This window comes from Ambystoma mexicanum, chromosome 1p (assembly GCF_040938575.1).
Source record: "Ambystoma mexicanum isolate Mex_15411 chromosome 1p, UKY_AmexF1_1, whole genome shotgun sequence".
Taxonomy (NCBI): Eukaryota; Metazoa; Chordata; class Amphibia; order Caudata; family Ambystomatidae; genus Ambystoma; species Ambystoma mexicanum.
The window spans coordinates 997,893,376-997,915,958 of record NC_090921.1 but is presented as its reverse complement, the minus strand read 5'-3'; the positions used below and the strand labels follow the sequence as shown (position 1 = coordinate 997,915,958).

The window sequence follows — 22,583 nt, the reverse complement described above, 5'->3', positions numbered from 1 at the left end:
GACCCAATCCCCTCGAACTTCGGTTGGTGATACATTTTATGTAAATATGTTCTCTGTACAGCGCTTTGGTGAAAGCCTTATATAAATAGTATACCATCATTACACAACCCCCCCCCATATAAGAACACTTATGTAGCACTCTTCATGTTATATTCCCCCTATGCAAGAATATTTATGTTGCATTTGACTAACACCAGCAAGAAAAACGAAGTCAAACTAAAGAAACATGCCCTGCCCGATGTAAGCAAACTCATGTTGGCTTTGCCCTTCCATGCCACAGTAAGTCCCAGCCAAGCCAGCCCCACTGTAGTACCCCGCTCCCCAACCCCACCATCACATAACACTGAAGGTGGCTTTCCTTTGCCCAAAAACGGCAGTAAGACATGCCATGCTCCTGTCAAAAAGCTGTCATGCTCCAATGATCCTTCCCAGCCCCCAGCTTGCATACACACACACACACACACACATACATACATACACAGATATATAGACACATTCATCCACCAGTCACGCAACCGCACAGCTGATCTGTCATCATTCCCACGAGCACCCAGAACATTTACACTGTGCTCTCATTAACACGCACAGTCACACCCATGTACACCATTCACACTGCTTTCATTCATATGTGTGCACTTGCAGACACCTCCTAGCATACAAACATACACACACACACACACACACACACTTACTCCCTCGCATGCAGGCGCACATACATTCATACCTGCATGCACACTAATACACTTATTTTTAGTTAATGCCAATTATTGAAAGCAAGGGCCATGTGAAAGCTGAGCCAGTTAAGCCTTTAGCTATAACATGGGGTGTTGGGGGGCGTCTACTGATATCCCCATGGCAGGCTTTTTGTCCTCTGCCTCTACGTTCACTTCACTGTTTTTTCACTTGGGAGAGCAGTGTATTTGCTTACTTAAAAGTAAGTAAAAACAATGCTCTCCGAGTTGAGAAATGTCAGAGGTTCTTGCCTGAGCTGGGCGTCACAGCAGAGTGATGCCTGTTGCATCAAAGTGGGGGGGGGGCTTTAGCCCTCCCAAGTCCATGCCTGGCGCCGCCCATGCCTGCAAGCCATACAAAACACAGCAGCTGAACTCCTCCACTTACCTAAACATTCGCACATCACCCTCATAACTGCACTGGCTGCCCATGCCCTGGAGAATTGCCTCCAAAAGGACTAGGCATTCTATTCAAAGCCATCCACAACAAAACCCCCTCTTACCTTCAGGACTGACTCAAACCCATCACGCACGGAAATTCCAATAACAGAATCAGCATCTTCTACATATTCCAGTTTGCAAACTACCATGAAAACAAAAACAAGCATTTAGCCAGGGGTCACCCATAACATGGACTCCCCTACCTCTTCACATCCGCACTACACCCTCTTGCATCACTTAAAAAAAAAGCCTCAAAACATACTGGTTTCCTCATACATAACACTGCCCTCAAACTCCCTGGCTACCACTTGTCTATCGTAATCGTCCTACCCTGAAAACATTTTGCAACTTGGTACACCTCACACACCTTTTTAACCTTTGAACATGTTATAAAGCACAGTCCAGGCAGCTTTAGGTTACTTCTTAGTAAGTTTACTTCAGTTTCTTAGTTACAGTTACAGGACATTAAGACATCAGGTATAAGACATAATATAAAGAGAGACCGGCACCCATCACCCAGGGAGGGAGGGCTCAACTGATTCAACATAGAACACTCACCACAGCATTCTCCCACTCATACATCAACATTCCACAGGCACTCAGGTGACATCATAAATCACATGACAAACCACTTCAGACTCACCAAGCACTTCACAACAGAACACTGTAAGGCGCATCGACATCCTCTCAGTGAGGCAAATGCTGAACACAAATTCACATAAAATAAAAAATAACATCGGGAACACTATCTCACTGTCCGTTTTTCCAAGCACGATTAGGCCGTTGCCACACATCCCGATCTCGTAACAGGGACTATCGGTGTATAAATTAAGTATTCATCAAAGTGGTACTGTTTTTACACCTCCGAACACAGGAAGTGTACAGGGTACGTGGCTAGTAATCATGGCAAACATCTTCAGTCACGGGAGTGGAGTTCCTCCGAGAGCCAGCAGAGGTCTCCATTGACCTACATTGTGGAAAAAGATAAGGGACTCCTGTAAAGGGGAAAACCGGCAACCCTCCCTCTCGCAGCTCTCAAGAGAGGGCCTGGTGCAGCGGGGGAGGGGAGGCAGGATCTCCTTCGGAAGCTTTATTAATCCCCACCATGGAAACACGGGAGGCTTCATGTTTACGGGTCAGGCGACAGATGAGCTTTTTCAGAGAATGCGCCAAGGGATTTTTCTTCTTCAGACTTTTCAGTCGCTAGGATACATACATTCGTGAATTCACAACATACCATTTTAACACATTGAAACGTCGTAAATAGCCATTAAGGTTGCGTTGCTTCGAGTATCACGGAGCCGGTTGTTTCTAAACCGGGCGGGGTTAGGGCTCCCTTGAGTTTTGCAGTCACATCTGTTGGAATAGCAGAGCTCACTTGTGTCTGCCGAGGTGGTTTTATATACATCCAAAAATACATGCATAGAGATGGTGACAGACAAAAGTAAGGGGCGGGCGCCTATAAAAAGCCAAAGTGTTTGCTTTTCCCAAATAGACGTTTAAAGTAGTTCAAAGTGGCCTGGGGGAGTACAGCAAGCAATTCTGTTGTATTTATGTATATATCTTGATGTTAATTATATTGTCTCATCCTGTATCAACATTGACATATATATCAGTATATCTAAAAAATTCGCTATATCGCCCAGCACCAGTTAAGTTCACTCCTGGGTTTCGGGCCTTCATGGGCAATTTGTTTAGATGTTGCCTGTGGTCATTGGCTGGTAATGGACACCTGCCCTTTTATGCACTTTATATTGTGTCCCGATCGCATCTGCTGTAGGGGGCCTTTGACAAGTGTGCCATTAATACCTACAGTTCGCAATGCCTTTTGTGCATCTCGGCTGCAGGTGCTTTACTGGAAGGTCTGTGCAGATCGCAATGGGGGCTGTGGGTTCCTTTCTCAGCAAGGTCTTTGTGTGGACATTTCATAGTGCAAATGTAGCAAGAGCACAGAGACTGTCCAGACGGGCATGTGAACTAGAGGAGCACAGTGTGTGTGTCAGTGTGCGCGCTATAACAGCGGTCAACTAGCGACAAGATATGATCCTTTAAAGCAGTGTCATATGCAGAGATTGAGGCACTCTGATGTCTCGAGGGCAGTGTCCCTTTCAGGCCAGAAGAAAGATAACAGGCTAGGCAAAACGGATTCAAACGTGCAAATGACGGCTGGAGAAAGGAGGACTGCAGATTAGATTGCCAAGCCCCCTGCTTCCATCCGCGAAGCTGTGGGCGCGGCCGGGAAAGCCTTGTCAGGGGCGAGCTACCCGCCAAGACCTCAATTTGAATTTCAACAAATCTGCGGCCCGGCCGGCCCGATTGTTGAATTTCAAAGTGGGGTCTTTTTTCACTGTGCCCTCGCTCCCTCAGGCAGGGCAGGGGGCACGGCTTGCCTTTTTACCTAGCTGTGCATGCATGCAGTAATGTAATGGTTCATTTGTAATGCGCCGATGCATTTGTGTGTCTCAAAGTGCAATAAGGCCTAGCAATGGCAAGCTCTGGTCTCCGACTGCCGACCCTCACCCCTGTTTTGCTGTTCTGTGTGCACCTTTATGATGCGTTCTTCACTGCATTTGCCGTGCCCGTAGCCAGTCAGGGCGGCAGCACTGTGGCCCTGTGTGTGCCATGCGGGCGTACCACAGGCAGCACTGCAGAGAGAGAAGCCCAGGTAGAGGGCAGTGAAGTATCCAGCATTGCAAGAGTGGGAGGGGAGGCGAGCCACGAAAAAAGTCCCACTAGTTTCCCCCCCAAATGCAGTGCACCCAATTCCATACAGTCTCATTCGTGCCCCCAAACTGCCCACCCAAGCCCCATTCTACTTTTCTGGTAACATTAGTGGCAGATGGCATTTTAACACAACAACAAAAATAAAACTCTAGAATCATCACAGATACCGGAAACTCATCTATTAGAGCTCTGTCCAGGTGCTCTGGGAAAAATACATGCACGCCTCCCAATTTGCATATGCTTTGCACCATATGAAATGACTTCACTGCAATGGACATTGCAAGAAGCATCATCAGTCTTTGATACTTGGAGGCTCCATGGAAGTGACTTTAGAATAAGTTGCCATAAGTAAGTGGCAAATAACTTTGTGGTGCAAAATATCTACATTGCACTATTATTATATATGGAGCAACTAGTCATTAGGCTTTAAGAAAGAAAAAAAAGAACAGCATGATATAGTAACATAAGCTATGAAGTGAATCACTTACAGCGCAGCAGATAAGACACAGTGTGATTAAATGAATTGCCCAGGATCAAACACTTCGGTTAAACGGTGAAACCAGGATGGTGACAGTTTAATCAACTGAGCACATCTTCCCAGGTTTAGTTGCTATAGATTTTTATTAAGGTTGTGCTTTGCATTTCATGTGCTTAAATACTTCATTTATAGCAATGGCTTGAAAGCAAACCACATTACATAATAAACTATCATTTCATAGTAAACTAACTATACACATTGTCAGAGAAATATGTTGAGCAATAAGAGCATGGCTTTAGTTTTATTCTCCGGATCTGCATGCAATGTCACAATAGCATCATGCAGATTAATGTAGCCTAACAAATCCCCCTTGGGTTTTAAAGCCATAGTAATCTCATAAAGCATGCAACATTATGAACCCTTCTCACTTCTGATCACTCCCATTTACATTTCTAAAGGGACAAGTCCCTGCTACTAGTCTCTCCCCCCTCACATCATTGCCTAATGGCTCCCATTGAAATTCTCTGTAGACACAGAGCAACGTGAGAGCCCATCTGCTGCCCAGAGCACCTTGTGACATTGTCCTGGCAGCGGAACACCTCTCCCATTTGGAAAGGAAAGAGTAAGGTGTCCTGCTGCCAAGACAATGAGCGTGCCGACACCTTTCCCGTTGGGCACCCTCACTGAGGTGCCTAACGGGAGAGTTCTCCAACTGACATATACCCAGGTCTTGCCCTCCCTGCCCCTCCCCGCTCGGTACGCCACTGTAGGGGGGCACCAAGGGAAGGCACAGAATTTAGGTGGTGGGGCCTGGGCCCCACCCTAGCGACGCCACTGGTGCCGCGCTCAGCTTATTCCATCAGCTGGCCTGAAGCACACGGTAAGGTGCACGAGCGCTCTGCTCGTAGCATTCCACCATTTTAAAGTGAAATTAGTGTGTTTAACTTCTACCGCCTCGCGGCCTCGTTCCTTGCCTTTCTATGCACCCCTTTGTTCCTCCTCCGGCCCTTTCCCTCCACCAGACCCCTATTGGGCACTAGCCCCTTCATACTTTTGGCATCTAGGGCAGCCCCTCGGCCCTTGCAGCCGTCAACCTACTGCAACTGCAAAAGTAAGTGCGGTACGTCAGGAGGTGCAGCAATCACTGCACCCCATTAAACTGCCCCACCCCCCAATTACTGCATTTTTTCTTATCGCACCACCCATAACCATCTCAGCGAACTGTATTGCTTGGACATCTCTTGCATCTCTATAGGAAAGTCGTTTTCCTTTTGCTTTGCTATTTGTGTTGAAACTAGGCCTTTTCCCCTCTTTTTAGGAAAGCCAAATCTAGGTGTTTTGCAGTGCGCTGCCCCACCTCCCCCATTCCCGGTCTTCCGTCCATACTGCTTGTGCTTTCACTGTGGTTTATTTCCTGCCTGCGGCTCCTGTGTGCCTCCTTCTGTGTGACACTACCCCCTGGTGCTTCCTGTGGTGCTCGGCTGTGATTGTGTCTTTCCTTCCTCACTCTCCCTTCTGGCCCTCTCGCGCCCTCTATGGGGCTCTCAATCTGTCCCATCTTCACAAAATATTGTATTATATCTCCTATCCTATCCCTCTCACTATGTCTGGAAGGAAAAAGTTCAAGTGGGATATCCTGGTCTCCAACACAGGCCTCCCCATCTCTGATACCCACATCGGCACCTCCTCCAGACAGACTCTAACCAACATTCTCTTTTGTCGTTATCTCTCCAGACCTATGAACTCCACAAATGGTCTCTGTTCTCTCTCCTCCTCTCCCATTAATGGTGGCACCTAGTTGGACAACCTCGTGGCCCCCTTCCAATCCTCTAAGACCATCATAAATGTCTATCTAAATGGTACCGTCATAGTCCAGAGGCTCTCAGCCCAATCTCCTCCTCCTTGATCAGCGTCACCCATGTCTCATCAATCTCCTCCCCTCTCCTGCCACTCCTAACACCTCTCTGGCCCCTATGTCACCTCGGTCTACTGCATCTGCCCACTCTCGGCCTTTCTACCACCTCCCCTGGGTGTATCCCACTCTTGCACCCCATCTCGGAAGTCTTTCAAATGTGGCAACCTGCTCCAAGTAGCTACACTCAACTCTCGCTCTGCTGTGAAACATTCCTCTGACATCTGCCACCTCCTCAAAGACCTTAATCTGGATGTCATTGTTCTCACCGAAACATGGTTCAAGGCCAGCTCTGTCATGGGTTTTGACACTCTCCTCCCTGAGGGCTACAAGATCCTCTCTGAGCCCAGAACTGAACGGCCCGTAGGTGGAGTGGCCCTGATCTTCCGGAATGGGTCCCTGCTTCCGTCATTCCTACTCCTCCTTTGAATGCCTAGTCTGCAGGCTCTCTCTCGGACTGTGGCCACCATCTTTAGGCCACCTGGCCAGGTCTCCCTCACAGAATGGGCTGACCACTCTTCTTCACGCTTTGCCTCATCCGATCAACTTCTCGGAAACCTCAACATACACCTCGATGCTACTAATCCCTCCTCAGGGCATTTCCTCAACCTATGCGACTCTCTCTCTCTTTTTATTCTACCCTCTGGTCCGACACTCTGCTCGTCACACTTTGGATGACCTCATCTTCTAAGACATCCAGTCTCTAACACTTTCACCACTCCTCTCTCCTGGACTGACCATTCTTTGCTCTCCTCTCACCCGAAACTTCTTGCCCCTCAAGCAAAGCCTACCCCAGCACTGCCACAATCCTCGGTCATTCAACCCATGAAACAAGTGGCAATGAATGCCTTTGCCTCTACTTTCTTTGCTCCTCCTACCCCTGCGTCCGACTTGCACTCTGACACAGACCTCTCTAACCTGCATCCTTGCCCCTGTCATGAGAATGTGTCTGAAGCATACCTCCAAGTGCAACTCTTGGTACGACTCAGACTTCACTACCCTGAAACGCAAGTGCAGGGTGGCTGAGAGGAAGTAGAGGGCTTGGGTGCATCCTCTGACAAACTGGCCTGCCGCCTGCTCCAAAGGCTATGCAGACTTGTTGTCCTCTCTAATAAGAGTCCATATCCAAAGCCATGTCCCTGCAGCCTCTAACAACATGGCTGAACTCTTTAGAATCTGCAAGGAGTTGGCCAACCCTACTGCAGTCTCCACCTATCCTGCCCCTCCCAGGCCCTTTGTATAGCTATGGCCTCTCATTACACCACTAAAACATAGGACATCTTGTCCTCGCTTTTCCTTTTCTCTCTCTCTACACCTCTCTTAGGCTCCCTTTGGCTGTCTCACCCTCTCCTCTCCCTTTTTCTTCCTTCGCTCTGCCAACACTGATGATGTCTCTAGACAAGTCCAATCTAAGAAAGTGTCGATGTAACAGGTTCTCCCCCACTGCTCCTACAGAACCATGAAGGACCATATTACCACCCTCGCTCCGGCGCTGGACAGTTTTTGGAATCACACTTTCGCCAGTGGATCCTTCCCCTCTCCCCCCAAGCAAGCCCTTGCGCAAACTCTCCTAAAATAATTGTGCTGATCGTACAAGTGCGGTAAACTATTGATTTCTATCACTCCTTTCCTAAGCAAACTTGTGGAAAATCTGGCCATCTCCCAGCTTACCCTACACAATGAATCTGTCGGCTGCCTCCATCGCCATCAGTCTGGCTTCATAGCAGCCAGAGGCATGGAAACTGTTCTCCTGAACACCTATGAAGATCTGCTCTCTAACCTAGACTCCAGCTCCCCCTCTATCCTCATCCTCCTTCACCTTTCCTCTGCTTTTCGACACAGTCAATCACGCCACTGTGATCAACAGCCTCCCAGTGATTCTGGGCATCATGGATCAGGCCCTGGCCTGGCAGACCTCCTTCCTCCCGAACTGTCCTTCGAAGGTCTAACTTGGGTCTTTTCTCTCCACCACCTCTCTCTCCACTTGTGGTGTCCCCCACGGCTCTATCCTCTCACCCAGGCTCTTCAATGTCTATCTGGCCCCTTCGGCCCACCTGATCTCCATCTTCTCTTCTAACTTATAGTGTTATACAGATGACATTCGTCTCTCTTTCAGGCTTCCCTCTGCCTCCTCTCCACCCTCATTCCTGATTGTCTATGCGGGATTCAGGATTTGAGATTGATGTGCCTCCAACGATCTATGCCTTAATGACAGTAAGACCGAGATCCTTCTCATTGCGACCCCTGCTCCTGCTTTCCCTCTCACTCTGGCCACCTTCCTTGGGCCTTCGACCCTCGCCTTCCTGTGAGGCAAAAAATCTTGGCGGCACCTTTGACTCCACCTTCTCCTTTTCTCCTCACATCACAGACTTTGCCAAAAAGGCTCACTTCCAACAGCACCTCCCCAGAGGTATTCTACCTTTCCTCACTTTCCCCCAGATGCCCACTGTCTCCAGAGCCCTGGTTCACTCCAGGCTGGACTAGTGCAACAGCCTCTTTCTATACTGAAGCGGACTGCAAGACTTATCATTGGCAACAAGCCCAGGGACTGTATCTCTCGATCCTTGAAATCTCTTCGGTGGCTGAAAGGATCAAGTTTAAGACCCTCAGAATCATCCACAAGGCTTTCTGGGGCCAGGACCCTCACCACATCCAACTCTCTCTTCCGAAATACCTTCCTTCTAGAGCCCTTCGCTCAGCTACCTCCAACTCTCTGAGGGTCAGATGCTTCTCCCGGCAGAGATTGGGGGGTAGATCGCTCTACTCTGCAGGCATCTCCCTCTGGAACTGCCTGCCTGCCACTTTCAGACTTGAGCCGGACCACCTGAAGTTCTGGAAGTAGCTCACGACCCTCCTCTTCTCCTCTCTCTCGCTCCCTTGCTAACTTACCTGTCTGCTGTGCCGACTGGTCGCTTGGTTCTCTCAGTCTCACTGGGTACCGGGCTCCTCCATGACCAGTCTTCCTTGCACTGCCTCCTGGCCTACCATGAATTTAGGGGCTGAAACTGTAATCCCTACAGACCCCTGCCTCCAGCACTTAGTCAGAGCCATTCTGCCCTGTCGCACTCCACTCCCTTGCACTTCCGTCACCGGCTTCCCCTTACACTTCTATTGTCACACTTGCATGATCCGAATGACACAATGCCTAGTAGGATTGTTTGTCTTGTCCGCCCTAGGTTTTCCCTCCCTTGTCTTGTGGCGCCTAGAAACACTTGTGTACATGCACGTTTTAAATGACATAAGTAAGAGCTAAAACCAGGTGGCGTTTGTTTTGTTAATTGCCATTTGTATGGCGCATATCTGCACTGTTGTTGGGGTTGGTGATGGCTCCTAGGGGACTGCAAGCCAGTGGAGGCAACATGTTTTTTGGAAGTAGAAGAGACTTGCGTTAGATGTGGTCAATGCCTTGGAGCCAGGCCATAAAAGCATGTAGAGGAAGAAAGCATAAAGCATCACGGCCGTTCAAGATGAAAAGTGAGATGGTGAAAGAATGGAAAAGAGTGAGCGAGTACGACAGATAGTCTGAGAGGATGCAGAATGGAGAAATATAGAAATGGTTACAGGGTTTGATGGACTAGACAGAAGGAAAAACAGATGGAAGAAAAAGAGGGAAGTACAGAAAGGTAACAGAAAAAAAACTGAGGGCAAATGACATGAACAAACCTAAAAAAGGAAACAAGTAAGAAAAACACAGCAAACATGGAAAGACAAAGAAGACAGAAAAGGAAAGAAAAGGTCAGTAGCCGAAATAAAGGTCAGGGAAAAAGGAAGCCGCCCATGCCGCTATTAGCAGACCCATAAAGCTCCTCCATTGTGATTTGGTAAACTTCTTCGCCACTGGGTCCTTGATCCCGCACAGCCACACCTTCTCCCCCATTTGGGCCACATTAGGAAATATCCCCTGCAACTGTGCCTTTACCCAAGCCCAGAAGCCCTGGATCCCACTGCAGTCCCACCAGATGTGTCTCCATGTACCCTCTCCACCACATTCTCTCCAGCATAGCTTGGACGCCTTTGGGAACATCGAATTCAACCGCACCGGAGTGTAGTGCCATTGGGTCAACACCTTTACCCACATTTCCCTCGTTTGCACCACACAGGTCAGTTTTGGGATGTTCCCCCATAGGTCCTCCCACTGCAGCATACTGATGGGTTCTCCCAGCGATTGTTCCTACTTCACCATGTAGCTCCACCTGACCCTTTCGCCCTCCACGTTGATGTGTTTATAGAGTGCTGACACTAACTTCTTGGTTACCGGGTTGGTCAACGTGTACTTTTCAAAAGGTGTAAGATCCCTAGTTGTCGCCTGTTTGATGGAAGGGGTTGCTAGCCAATGCATGAGCTGCTCATATTTATATCTATCAGTTTCCTTGAGGTTAAGGCTGCTTTTTCATGCCTCAAAAGAGATTACCTCATGATCTTGCATCATTTCACCCAGTTTCGTACACCCTGCCTTTTCCCAGTTCACATACGCCCCCTTTTCCATTCCCGGTGGGAATCCAGGGTTTCCGAACATTGGGGTGAAAGGGCCCGGCACTGCTTTTAAGATGCCTTTCCGAGCAAGGACGTTCCATGCCTCCAGTGGGGCCCTCATTACATCGCTGATGCGTAGGTTTAGATGCCTGGTCAGGCCCTCCTTCCGAAGCAGCTCCCTCAGAGGAGTTCTTGCCACCGTCCTATCCTGCTCGGCCCATACCTTTTGTTGCTCCTCTCCCATCCATTCTTTCAGGATCCACAGTTGCGCTGCCTAATAGTACCTGAAAAAGTGCAGGAATGCCATGCCTCCCTCGAGAATTGGAGCCATTAGAACTGCCCTAGCTACCCGTAGGGATTTCTTTTTCCAGATAAAGGAGGATATTGCCTTTGAGAGCACCCTAAAGAAAGATTTGGGGACCCTAATCGGGAGAGCCTGAAAGAAATACAGCAGTTTCGGAAGGATGGTCATCTTCACCGATATGATTCTCCCCCACCACAAAATCACAAGAGGATTCCACTTATCCAAGTCCTTCTTAATTTTCCCCAGTAGGTCTGGATATTTCCCCCCATAGAGCTGATCCACCTTATGCCAAGGTATTTGATCCCTGTGTCTGCGATCTGTAAACCTAGGGAATCAGCCACCTGTTGTAGCTCCTCTCTGTCCCCTGTGAGGGCAAGAATTTCAGACTTGTTCCGATTACTCTTCAGTCTCGAGATTGCCCCAAACTTCTCCAGTTCTTGTATTACCTCGGGGAGGATGCGTGTCGGATCGGTGATGGCGACCCGTAAGTCGTCCGCATACGCGACCACCCTCTGCTGCCTGCTAGCCATGTCGATCCACGTGATAGCAGCCGATTCCCTGATCCTGTTGAGCAGTGGCTCTAAGAATATTGCATACAGAAGGCATGACAACGGGCACCCTTGTTTAGTGCCCCTTGTGAGCTCCACTCTACCCGTGACCTCCCCATCCCCATTTATGGTGATTCTTATGGATGGCGTGTTGTAATTGGTCCTTATGTTCAAGAAATTTCCCCCGAATCCCATGCGGATTAGTGTTCGAAACAGGATGGACCATTCCACCCGGTCAAATGCTTTTTCGGCATCTACTGTGAGTAATATCGCCGGGATTTGCTTGACTATGCGCCTCAAGTTGTCCTGGGTTTGCCTACCTGGAATAAACCCTGAATGATCTTCATTTATTAGTTTGGGGAGTAGCAGGGACAGCCTTGCAGCTAAAACTTTTGAGTATATTTTGGAGTCCAAATTTATCAAGGCAATTGGGCGATATGATCCTGGGAGGGATGGATCTTTCCCTGCCTTGTGAAAAACCAGTACCTTTGCCTCCTTCATAGTCGGGTCACGTTTCCCTCTTCTCTGAAGAATTAAACAGCTTTGTTAGGAAATGGATCAGGGTCTCTGCATACTTTTTATAAAAAGCCGCGGTGAACCCATCTGGCCCTGGTGTTTTGTTCGCCTGGAGTCCAGTAATTGCTTTCCGCACATCCTCTTCCATGATATCCCCATCCAGTTTGTCCCTTTCTTCTTTCATTATCTGCGGTATAGTTCGAGTACTCTGGTAGGAATCTTGGTCGATCCCGCTGGGGCTCTCTGTGGCATACAGATCATGGTAATAGTTTCTAAACACCTCCCCAATGGCCCCGGTGCGGGTAACCTTCTCTCCTGAGCGTTCCGTATTTCCCTAATAGTGAGATTTTGTTGTTTGGCCCACAATTGCCTTGCTAGAAATTTGTCAGCCTTGTTGGCCTTCGTGTAATACCAATGCCTGAGGCGGAGCAGACATGCCTCTGCTTTTTTTGTGCTTAACACATCCAGCTGACCCTGAACGTGTCACAGTGCCTTCTTCAATGTCCAAGAGGGTTTCTTTAGAATTTCCCCTTGTATATCCGTTAGCTTCCTTTCCAACTCCCTTTCCCATATATGTCTTAGTTTATCCTTCCACATCTCCATGGCCATGCAATGGCCCCTTATAACCGCCTTAAAACCTCCCAGACCGTTCCTGGCCGAACTTCCCGAGTCATTATGGGTGAAGTATTCTTGAATCTTTTCTCTAATAGTGTCCCCCATGATAGGATCTTGTAGAATGTCCTGAGGGAGCCTCCACCTCCACAATCCCCTATTACTGCTAGGCGTCTTCACCTCCAACCATAGGGTGGCATGATCTGACAATGAGATTGGTCCAATTTCCATTCCCTGAACCTCCCCCAGAAGCCCCACTGAGACCCAAAAGTAATCAATTCTCGACATTGAATTATGTACATGTGAGTAATGTGTATAACCCCTTTGCTGATCTTTCAGCTCTCGCCACACGTCCCTAAGTGCCAAGTGGGTCATCCTTTGGCAAAGGAGCTTTGAGGGGGCCCCCTGCCCCTGATGTCCTCCCGAGCTTCTATCTGTTGCTGGGTCCCAGGCCATATTCAGATCCCCACCCAGGACTATCTCCCCACTCGCAAAATCCTCCAGTTTCCCCAATGTCTCCCTCAAGAATCCGTCTTGGCCCGAATTTGGGGAGTATATGGAGGCCAAGGTTAGTCTGAGCCCGCCTATAGAGGCGTTAGAAAATGCGTACCGGCCCTCTTTGTCTACCAGGGTACCGTGGATCTGCACGTTCTTGATTTCATGGACCGCTATCAGAACCCCTGCTTTCTTGTCTAAAGCGTTGGATTGCCCTAACAGCTTGTACCCCTTTAAGCGCAACTTGGTTTTGTCCCCGAGTCTAACATGGGTTTCTTGGAGCATTAGAATGTCCCCTCCCTCCCTTCTCAGCATGTGGTCCACTTTTTTCCTTTTGACAGGGGTGTTTAGCCCCCTGACATTGAATGTGAGGATTCTCAACTTCCCCATGATCCGTGACATCCCTTAGTGTGATGCCTCCCCTTGTCTTCCGGTATTGATCCCCCTCCCACTCCCCTTCTTTCCTTTCCCCTTCCACCTCTCCCTCCCTCCCCAACACATAACTCCCCCAACTTTTTAACAACTATCCTGAGGAAGGCCCAGGGACCTAAGGATGCTAGGGTGCTCGGCCCGTCGCTCCTGGCCCTCTGCTGACTCGGAAAGAACTTCCTGGGGAATCCTAAACCCCACATTACCTCTGTGGGTGTGGCATTCCGGTGGTGGCACCCCCTCCAGGCCGTGAAGCCAGGCAGTCCATTGGGTCAGCTTCTTCCCCGATCATTCCCGGTCTTGAAGAGCACTCATCCCGGCGAGTCCGTGCGCTCAAGGCTGGCCGCACGTGCGCCCGTCCATTCAGCGCTTCTCTCCACCCGGGAGTTTCCTCTTCTGCTACACAGTTTTCCACTTCCATGGCTTCCTGAGGATCTCCTCCCTTGTTCGTCTGTCCCCGATATCCTGGGCCTTGTCATGCATGCCGATCACCTGTAGACCCTCTTCACATGATCTCACCCTTCTTTGCTTCCCCTCCCATGAGAACAGGAGACCGAACAGAAATGTCCACTTATATCTAAGTTTCCTCGAGGCAAATTCTTTGACCACAGGCCCCATTGTCGTCCTTTTCTGTAGCGTTACCTGGGCCAGATCCTGGTACAATTGGATTTCCACTCCATTCATCCCGACGTGGTCCATCCCCCAAGCCTTCCTCAAGATTTCCTCTTTCAGGGGGTAGGCTGACATCGCTAGTAGCACGTCTCTGGGGTGTGCCCCCGGTTCCCCCGTTCTCTTAGGGCCCACCTGGTTTACTCTGTCTATTTTGATATCCTCTGCCTCTTCCACCACCAGGATGTCTCTGAAGACTTCCTGTGCTGCCATCTTGAGATCCTTATCTTCCACCGACTCCACCATGTTTTTAATGCAGATATTCGCCATGCAAGACCCATTTTCAAGGTCCTCGCACTGCAGCTCCAGGTTGTGGGTGAGCCGCACCAAATGTTCTTGTGTCTCCCTGTACTGCGCTGCTTCTTCCTCCACATTTTGGACTATTCTTTCCAGCGTGTCTGTACGTGCCTCAAGTTTCGCTACATCTGTCTGGAGATCCTGCACTGCTTGCCTTATGTCCTCTCTCTTCGTGGTGAACTGCTCTTGCACCGTAGACATGAACTTTTCTTGCAGTTCTCTGAACCATGCTTGCATGTCCTCTTTCATGGCCTGTGTTGCCTGCGGGAGGGAAGCAAGTGTTCCTCTGGTGCCTCAGCTGTCGCCTTTCCTCTTGTGTGGACCGTATTGTCTGCCGCTCACATTTGAACCAAGCTGGCTTCCTGCTTAGACGAATGCTGCTGAGTGCCTGGAATCCTCCCTTTCCCTTTTGTTTTTGACATCCTGTCTGACTGCACTCCTCTCAACCCAGCGCAAGGGGGGGCGCTTTAGTAGAAGCTTGACTCCCTGACCCCCCGGAATTCCTGAGCCCCGCAAGTCCCCTTCTGGGCTGCTCCTCGAGCCGGCTTTAGGGTCTCTGCAGCCCCACAGTGTGTTGTGGGGGGCGCACTCACCGTCTGTAAGTAGGCTGGGCTCCGTGTATCTGCTCCATGTATAGAATCTCTGCCCTTCTAGTACAGTCCACAACAGACCTATTGAAAGGTCGCCAAACCCGGCAGATGGTCGGCCGGATCTCTGTTCCTTTTGCCGGGAGGGACTCAAGTGGCCCCCCGGATCTATATGTGTCCTCCTCTGGTTCTGGGGGACCAGTCGCCGCATGGCCGAGGTCACTCTGCCACCGATTAACACACGGGTGAACCTCAATTCACTTAGATCAGAAGTCCTCTTGTAGGCCGCCCCCTCGACCCTGCTGAGGAAAGCTGCGCCAGGTTCCGGGCCTGTTCCCAAGGCCCAGGCTTGCCCGCTCCGTTGTGGATCTGAAGAGCGTCCCGCTGCGCCACAGCTCTCCGTCTGCTGTTATTACTGAGGCCTGCGTGCCTCCAGAGACCTGGGGGTGGAGGGGCGCCTCGCCAGAGGGTTCCCCGGAGTCCACGTGTGCTGTCCCCCGAAAGTCTACGGCCCCTCTGCTCCTACAGGCTCTCACCTGGGGGTCAGGCGGACCCGCTCTCCCCTCTTCCTCCAGGCACCCGCCGCAAAATTCTGCTCACTCTCCTGCAGGGTCCGCTTCTTCTCCTGCTGCGGCGGAAGTCCTTCCTGCCTGCCTGGGCTTCACCAGAGCCGCTCTCTGCGCAATCCTCAGCAGGCATTCTTCCACTCCGTCTGCGGCGTGGTGCTCCTCTTCCTGCTGGCAAGCGCCGTGTTGCCTCTCCAGAGGCAGACAGACTGGCGGTCTGCAGCCTGCACCGCCGGCGAGAAAAGACAGCAACTGCGCGAGTGACATGTGACCTATTGATTTGTTATGTCTCCTTCCAAATTCAGTGCATCTGTGTTGCCATAGTTCTGATGCTCAACGGATATGTGACTTTGGAGAAGTGTTTGGTTTCCTTTATGCTGAATCACCCTCAATTCCATGTCCTCCACAAGCAAATGCTACTGACTTGGCACTCATCTATCTATTTGATCTTTCTCCTTCTATAAAACTCTTTTTCCTCCTTCCTATTTATCTCTATTTGAGCAATGGAATTCCATCATGCTTACTTGTCTTCCACCCCCATGTGACTGTAACACAGTCTCCTTTCCTTATTCCTGCCTCTGAATCGTTATCCTTGTATAAAGGTTGCATCTGCACAATAGTGAGGGGGATTCTGACGAAGCAGCAGCTACAAGACGATGTCAGGTATGAAACACTGTCAGCGCTGCGTGCTGACTCCCGGTCTCGTAAGTTTCGAGTCTGTATTCTTAGCTTATAGACTAGTCAGCCGGTGGGAGCCGACGATCGAGGGACCGTTTACCAGTATATACAGTGGGACGTGTACACGCTCACGAACACTGTGGGCATGAAGGCGTGCCACTGGCATTAACGGCTGGTAGCAGTGTTGGGATGCCTATTCCATCCGACATTTTTAATATATAACCGCGGTAGGAGACAGTGTGTTAAACAAATTTGAATAGATGCAACAAGGTCATATCAAGACCCCACGTTATGTACTCTGTATAATTGAGGTCCATATTCAACTTTGCCTGAGCAACTCCATGGTGATATTGTTGCTAGTGATTTATTTACAGCATAGTGAATCCTACCCCTTATTTTCTCTATGCAACCCGCCAGTCCCGGTCCGGATAAACAGACTATTCAGATGAGTTTGTGCATCACACCATTCGCAGCCTCGCCACAATTGCCATTGTCATCCACTCCCTGTTCAATTACCGCCCTTGGAGGACAGGGCATAGCTATAATCTGGTCATGTGACACAAGGTCAGTCGGAATCAGTTTTTAGGTTTCTTGAGTTTTGTTTCTCGATACATTGGTTTAATATACATTGATAAACAACCATATCCATGTGTTATCTACAGATCCACCTCTGGAATTTGAATGATAATCAGAATACGGCAGTATCAGCATTGAAGAAGGATTTAATCCGAAACACGTTTGCATCTTAGACAGAACCCCGTGGACACTGCCCACATACTTGGAGCATCTTGAGGCACCAATACAGGACATACAATATTTTGTTGCAAATTGCAATATACATCAGAGACATTTGTGAATTGTCACCCTCGATGTGATTATGGCGTGAGAGAGACATTCCCTATGAATTGTATGTCGTGACTCGAACTATTACTTTGAATTTTGAATTTTGTATTTTGAATTTCTATTAGCCACAAGGAATCATTGGTTTGGAATACGTTTATGCACGAGAATGTATTTGTTTTATCAATTTCTATGTAAATCCTTATGTGAAAAAAGACAAATTGTTTATGAAGAAAAACAATTGATTATGTACTGTGTATGTTTTGAAAACCTTTATGGGATATTGTTTTTTTTCTCAATTTTCACTATAAAGTAAGTTTGTTTGAAAGATATCAACTGGTTTGCAGGGAGTCATTGATATTTCTTTTGAACCATTTAAATCTGTGGGATATATATCCTGTAGGAGTGCACATAGGGACCACCCGTCAGCATATGACAGGTCTTGTTTTTGGTTTATTTCATTGTCTCTAGTGGTCTTGAGACATATCCAGTCCCTCTGCACCTGAAATATTTAGAGTTGATTATCTTAATATCTAAATATTTGAGTTCTAAAAACTTTTTGAATAAGTATTGGTCGACGCTGAGGAATACAGTAGTGCCCCTCTCTTCCCCCATTTAGTTCTGAAACGCTGTCTCAGCACAATAGAGTGGGGAATTGTGGAGGAGTGGCATGGATTCCTGTGCAAGTCATTTCTGGTCTTACCTCTGTGAGAATAGGAAAAGTTCAGTCAAAGCAAGTGCCACCCCCTATTAAAGGGAGTTCAGATTATTTTATGCACTTAAATTATTCATCCAAGAGATGAACGTTCCCGGATCAATGACACGATCTTACAAGAGATGATATAACTAAACAATTCCCTGAGGTAGGCACATTTGAGCAAGATAAATGTGTCCTGGGGTCCAGTGGAGCAAAGGTCCATCAGAAACAGTGCATTGGCACTGAATCTAAAACTAGAGCCCAGAAAACTGCAAGATCAACTGAAGGAGTTAAAAGACTTCAGGGCAAATTGGACCTTCCTTAGAAATGAGAAAGGCTATAGCTGCCTCTATCCATCACTGCAAGGGTATCCCTCAGTTACGAATATTCTGAAGACATTCTTGAATCTTACAATCTGGCCACACTGAACCTACCAGCCAATTAGCCACAACCACAGGCATCACATCAGCCCTGAATAAGTTGAGTTACACAGCCCTGATTCTACTAGGAGTGAACCTCCACAGCATACAGTCTGCCCCAATGCAATTGCCAGTGAGCCTTGCCACACAAGCACTATCAGCCTTCAATTTGTTACACGACAGATTGCAAATCTCAAACATGTTTAGTATTTCACTCTTGCCGGGTGAGTCTTCTGCTTTTGAAGGATTCCCTAACTCATACCTCCAAACCACTTCCCATTGCTTCTTTTACGACAACTGTCCAGCACTGGGAACACCCTAGTGACTGTCCATGCCTCGTGGAGCTCCAGAGATCTGGTTTACACTGACCAAAGTTTCCCCAAAATATGAGATGATCCCATTTAGTTCCAAGTAAAACACCAGGGGAGATACAGTGTTATAACTCAACTTGTTCAGATTGAACCAAGTCGCTGCAAGCTGCTAACCTACTGACATTTACCCTACAAAACCAAAAGTAAATGGCCCTTATAAGAAACCCAAGAGGAAACGTTAAAGAATTCACAGAGACTTCCTTGCACAGTTTTAGAAAGCTGCCCCTAGAAAGCAGGCCGGACAAAGATCAATGCTTGAAAGCAGTGTAAGAACAACAATCCAGCTGATTACCTGGAAAGGTTAAAACACTATTTTGATCAGTAGTCTGGTAAACTCCATGAAGGTGAAAGAGCAGAGCAAGCTAATGTGTCTGCATTCATAATGGAACTGCGGCCTAAGACTGAGGATATGATACAAGGGGTGCTCATACGCTGGGAAGGATAGACTAACTGGCGTTTTGCTAGTGGCGCAGTATTTTCATGAAAAGGAAGAAAGACAAAAAGTGACAACTGAAACGATGTTAATGCCGTTACAGATTGAGCAACTACAATGCTCTCAAGGGAGTGCAGGACTCAGAGCAGGAACAGCATAGAGGGGAGGAGGAGGGCTAGAGGTAGGGTCCAGGGTTCCTCCCTACCCAGGCAAAGCCTAAACAAAACACAATCTGCCCCCCCCGCCCCCAATCCATAACAATGACCAGTGTAACTATTGTAAGGAGTTCGTCCATTGCAAATCAGAATGCCCAAATTGGCCAGCCCAACTGACAGCACAACCCCTTCCTCAATCCTTTCCCCAATATTTTCCTTTGCCTCTACCCCCTGCTTCCATCAATTAACAATAGGACAAGAGAAGGGCCAGTAACATAAAAGTACCATTATTTTCCTTGATCCCTCTGCTCCATATATAGATTGTTCTCTTATTGGTAAAAATGTATCTTGTCTAGAAGACCTATTGCTCTACCTTGAAAGCTTCAGAATGTTTGCATGCTCAGTGTTCAGATTAAGCTATAAATGCTGTGGGTATTGGTCATCAGACTGTACTAACCCTGTTTCACAACCTTTGACTAACTCTGGGTCCGGTCTCTGAACAGCATGCTTTTCTTCCAATTCTTTTAATACTTGTGACCCTTTTGGGATTAGATCTGCTATGTAAATACTATCTACTGCCCTCCCCAATGTTATCCATTTGGCTGTCCCGGAATATAGTTTTTGGCTGTGTTAGAGAACCCATCTGCTCTGAAGGACAGCCAGCGAAATGTTTCTCCATAATTGCAAGAGGGATGGTTGGACCAAGTTCCTCTGCAGTTATGGTCCTGTCAAGTGAATAAGGTCGGGCACATAATGAACGCAAAGCGCTCCGTTGTTTACCGAAGCTAGGTCCGAGCTCATTAAATACCCTAATAATAATTAAAAGTAGAACCCGTATACATCACCCTAAACCAAGCCAAATGTCTTCCCTGTATTCCGCAACATTGGCATGAGAAAAGCAAAAGAATGTATAAAGCATGTCACCAGAAAGGGATCACTGTACTAACCTGATGCTCTTGCAATAACCCAATGCTGCCCATTAAGAAACCTAGGAATGAGACTTTGCCCAAGGTGCCTGTGCTGTGAATGTAGCCATTCTGCCTACCTTTCCCTTTGTGCCAAATCATTTTGTGTTACATCCTCACAGAAGAAACCCATTTCACAGTGGTAGGTCTGTGTTTGGTATAAATATCAGTGTCCATGCACCCTGATGGTCAATATTTGTTCACTTTAGCTTATACAAAGGTGCAATATACGTTTACGAGGCTTACACAAGGATCCGTAATCATCCCAATCCTCTTTTCTCAGATTCTGAAGAGGGATTTAGGCTCTCTTGTAGGAAGACGAAGATCTCTCTTGGTGCAGTAAGCAGGTGACCTGCTACTGGCATCATGCCAGCAAGATTCCCTTGATTTGTTAAATGCACTTGCTCTGAAGGGTCAAAGTTTCAAAAGAGAAGCTTCAATTCTTTGAAACCGAAGTCCAATACTTGGGGAGCGACATCACCGTGGGAGAGGAAACGGTCACAGGCTCAAATTATGTCATGCTCAAAGTTTCCAAAGTTGTACATGTCAAACAAATGGGAGGTGCTCTTGGATGGCCAGGGGTTGAATTGTGGGTTATGCCTCTATTGTAAAACCACAGTAGGCTCTTCCAGAAGTAGACGAGGCATTTACAGGGGTGTGGAATATTTTTAGAAGTCTAAATCTACTTATCCTGTAAAACAAATCTACCTGTCCGACAGATATATGCTGAGGAATTAATACAACCCACAATGTGCAGCTGTAACTAAAACACGTTCTATTGAAGTATGTGGCTTTATACTTAAAAATATAAAGGTATGGCCTACCACAGGCAAAGAAGAACATGTATATAAGAGTTGAGAGCACAATTTAACATAAACCTGTCCAATCCATTGGGGGCCAACTAGAAACAGAGCGTACAAATAAAACAGGTGCGATGATATGCACCTCAGCTTGACTCAGTGAAGGAGAATCATTTTCTTGGGAAAAAGGTACACTGTTAACAGTAACATGCTTTGTAGTTGATAGGGTGTATTTGGAAATGGGGGTAATTGCAGATCAGAGATAAACTTGGAACGCTTGAGTGATGATGATGAGGGTGGATGAACTGAACTTTCAGAAAATCTAAGGCTGCATAGGAAACAAACAAAGTGAGAGAAGAGGATGATGAATAAAAGATAGGAGAATCAGAACCTATGAAGGGTTGAAAACATGTGTTGAAAAACAAAGATGAGAGGGGCACATATTCAGTATTTGGCCTACCAGTCAGTGTGTCATGAAATGACACTGCCTATCTCAAAGACCTTGAATTGCAGTTTGTGGAAGAGGGCTGCAATACTCAAGCAGCAAGCGATTTACTGGCAGGGCTACATCCAGCTCTGCAGATGGTAGTGCCACCTCTGGTCTGCTGCTTCTCCATCTCCTGCACTGCAGTGCACATCACTATTTGTTATTAGTAAACTGCTCCTGCTCAATTTAGCAACTAGTGGAGGGAGATGGTGGGCCGAACAGAAAAGCTATGTTGACTTACCAGCTCAGGGCTAGGCAGTAGCCCCCATCTCACACTTTTCCTCAGCCTTTGGGGAACCAAAAAATGATTTCTTCAATTCGGCCAAGCATAGGGTTTCCATTTGTACCTTCAAGGCCTGGGAGGAGGGCTACTGCTGTCGACCCTAGCTGGCTGTTCACCAGATAAGGCACCTGTAAGGTGGCTGCCAGACAGTGCAAGTGATCCAACTTTTGGATTCTTTTTCACCAGGTGGATTTCCATCTCTGGGTCGCTGTTGGGGCCTGCATACAAAACTGGACAGTGGCTATGGATGCTGGTCAGGGCTTAGAGCAGAAACCTGGCAGAACTGGTGCTTCCAACAATCCTCCTAAATAGTCAATAGTCACATATGATAAAGAGATGGGGTAACATACCCCTCTCAAGGTCAAATTTGCAGAATCCACCTCAATTTCACACTTAATGAGAATTCTGCTTGCATTCGATGCCAGGTGGTGCGGGGGCCAGAAATAGCTTGAATTAACCTTATTCCAGACAATCAGAGTGATTAAATAGCAATGGCTACCCAACTGCCTGTAAAATAGAGAATCCTGGTCAATCAAGGCACATGCAGCGCTCTCGCGTTGATTGAGATCAGGTGTCTCTGATTTGGTGAAATTCTAGTTATGCCACCCAATCAGAGACCTGGGGCGTGGAGCCAACCTGTTCACCATATTGCGTGGTATAATTGCAGAAGGGG

The 22,583-nt window shown here is 47.9% G+C and overlaps 1 protein-coding gene across 1 annotated transcript in view; it reads right to left on the bottom strand.

The window, feature by feature from the left end:
- Positions 1 to 22,583, bottom strand: part of HYDIN (HYDIN axonemal central pair apparatus protein) — a 3,273,799-nt gene that overhangs the window by 2,076,548 nt on the left and 1,174,668 nt on the right. The gene's annotated exons all lie outside the window — the stretch shown is intronic.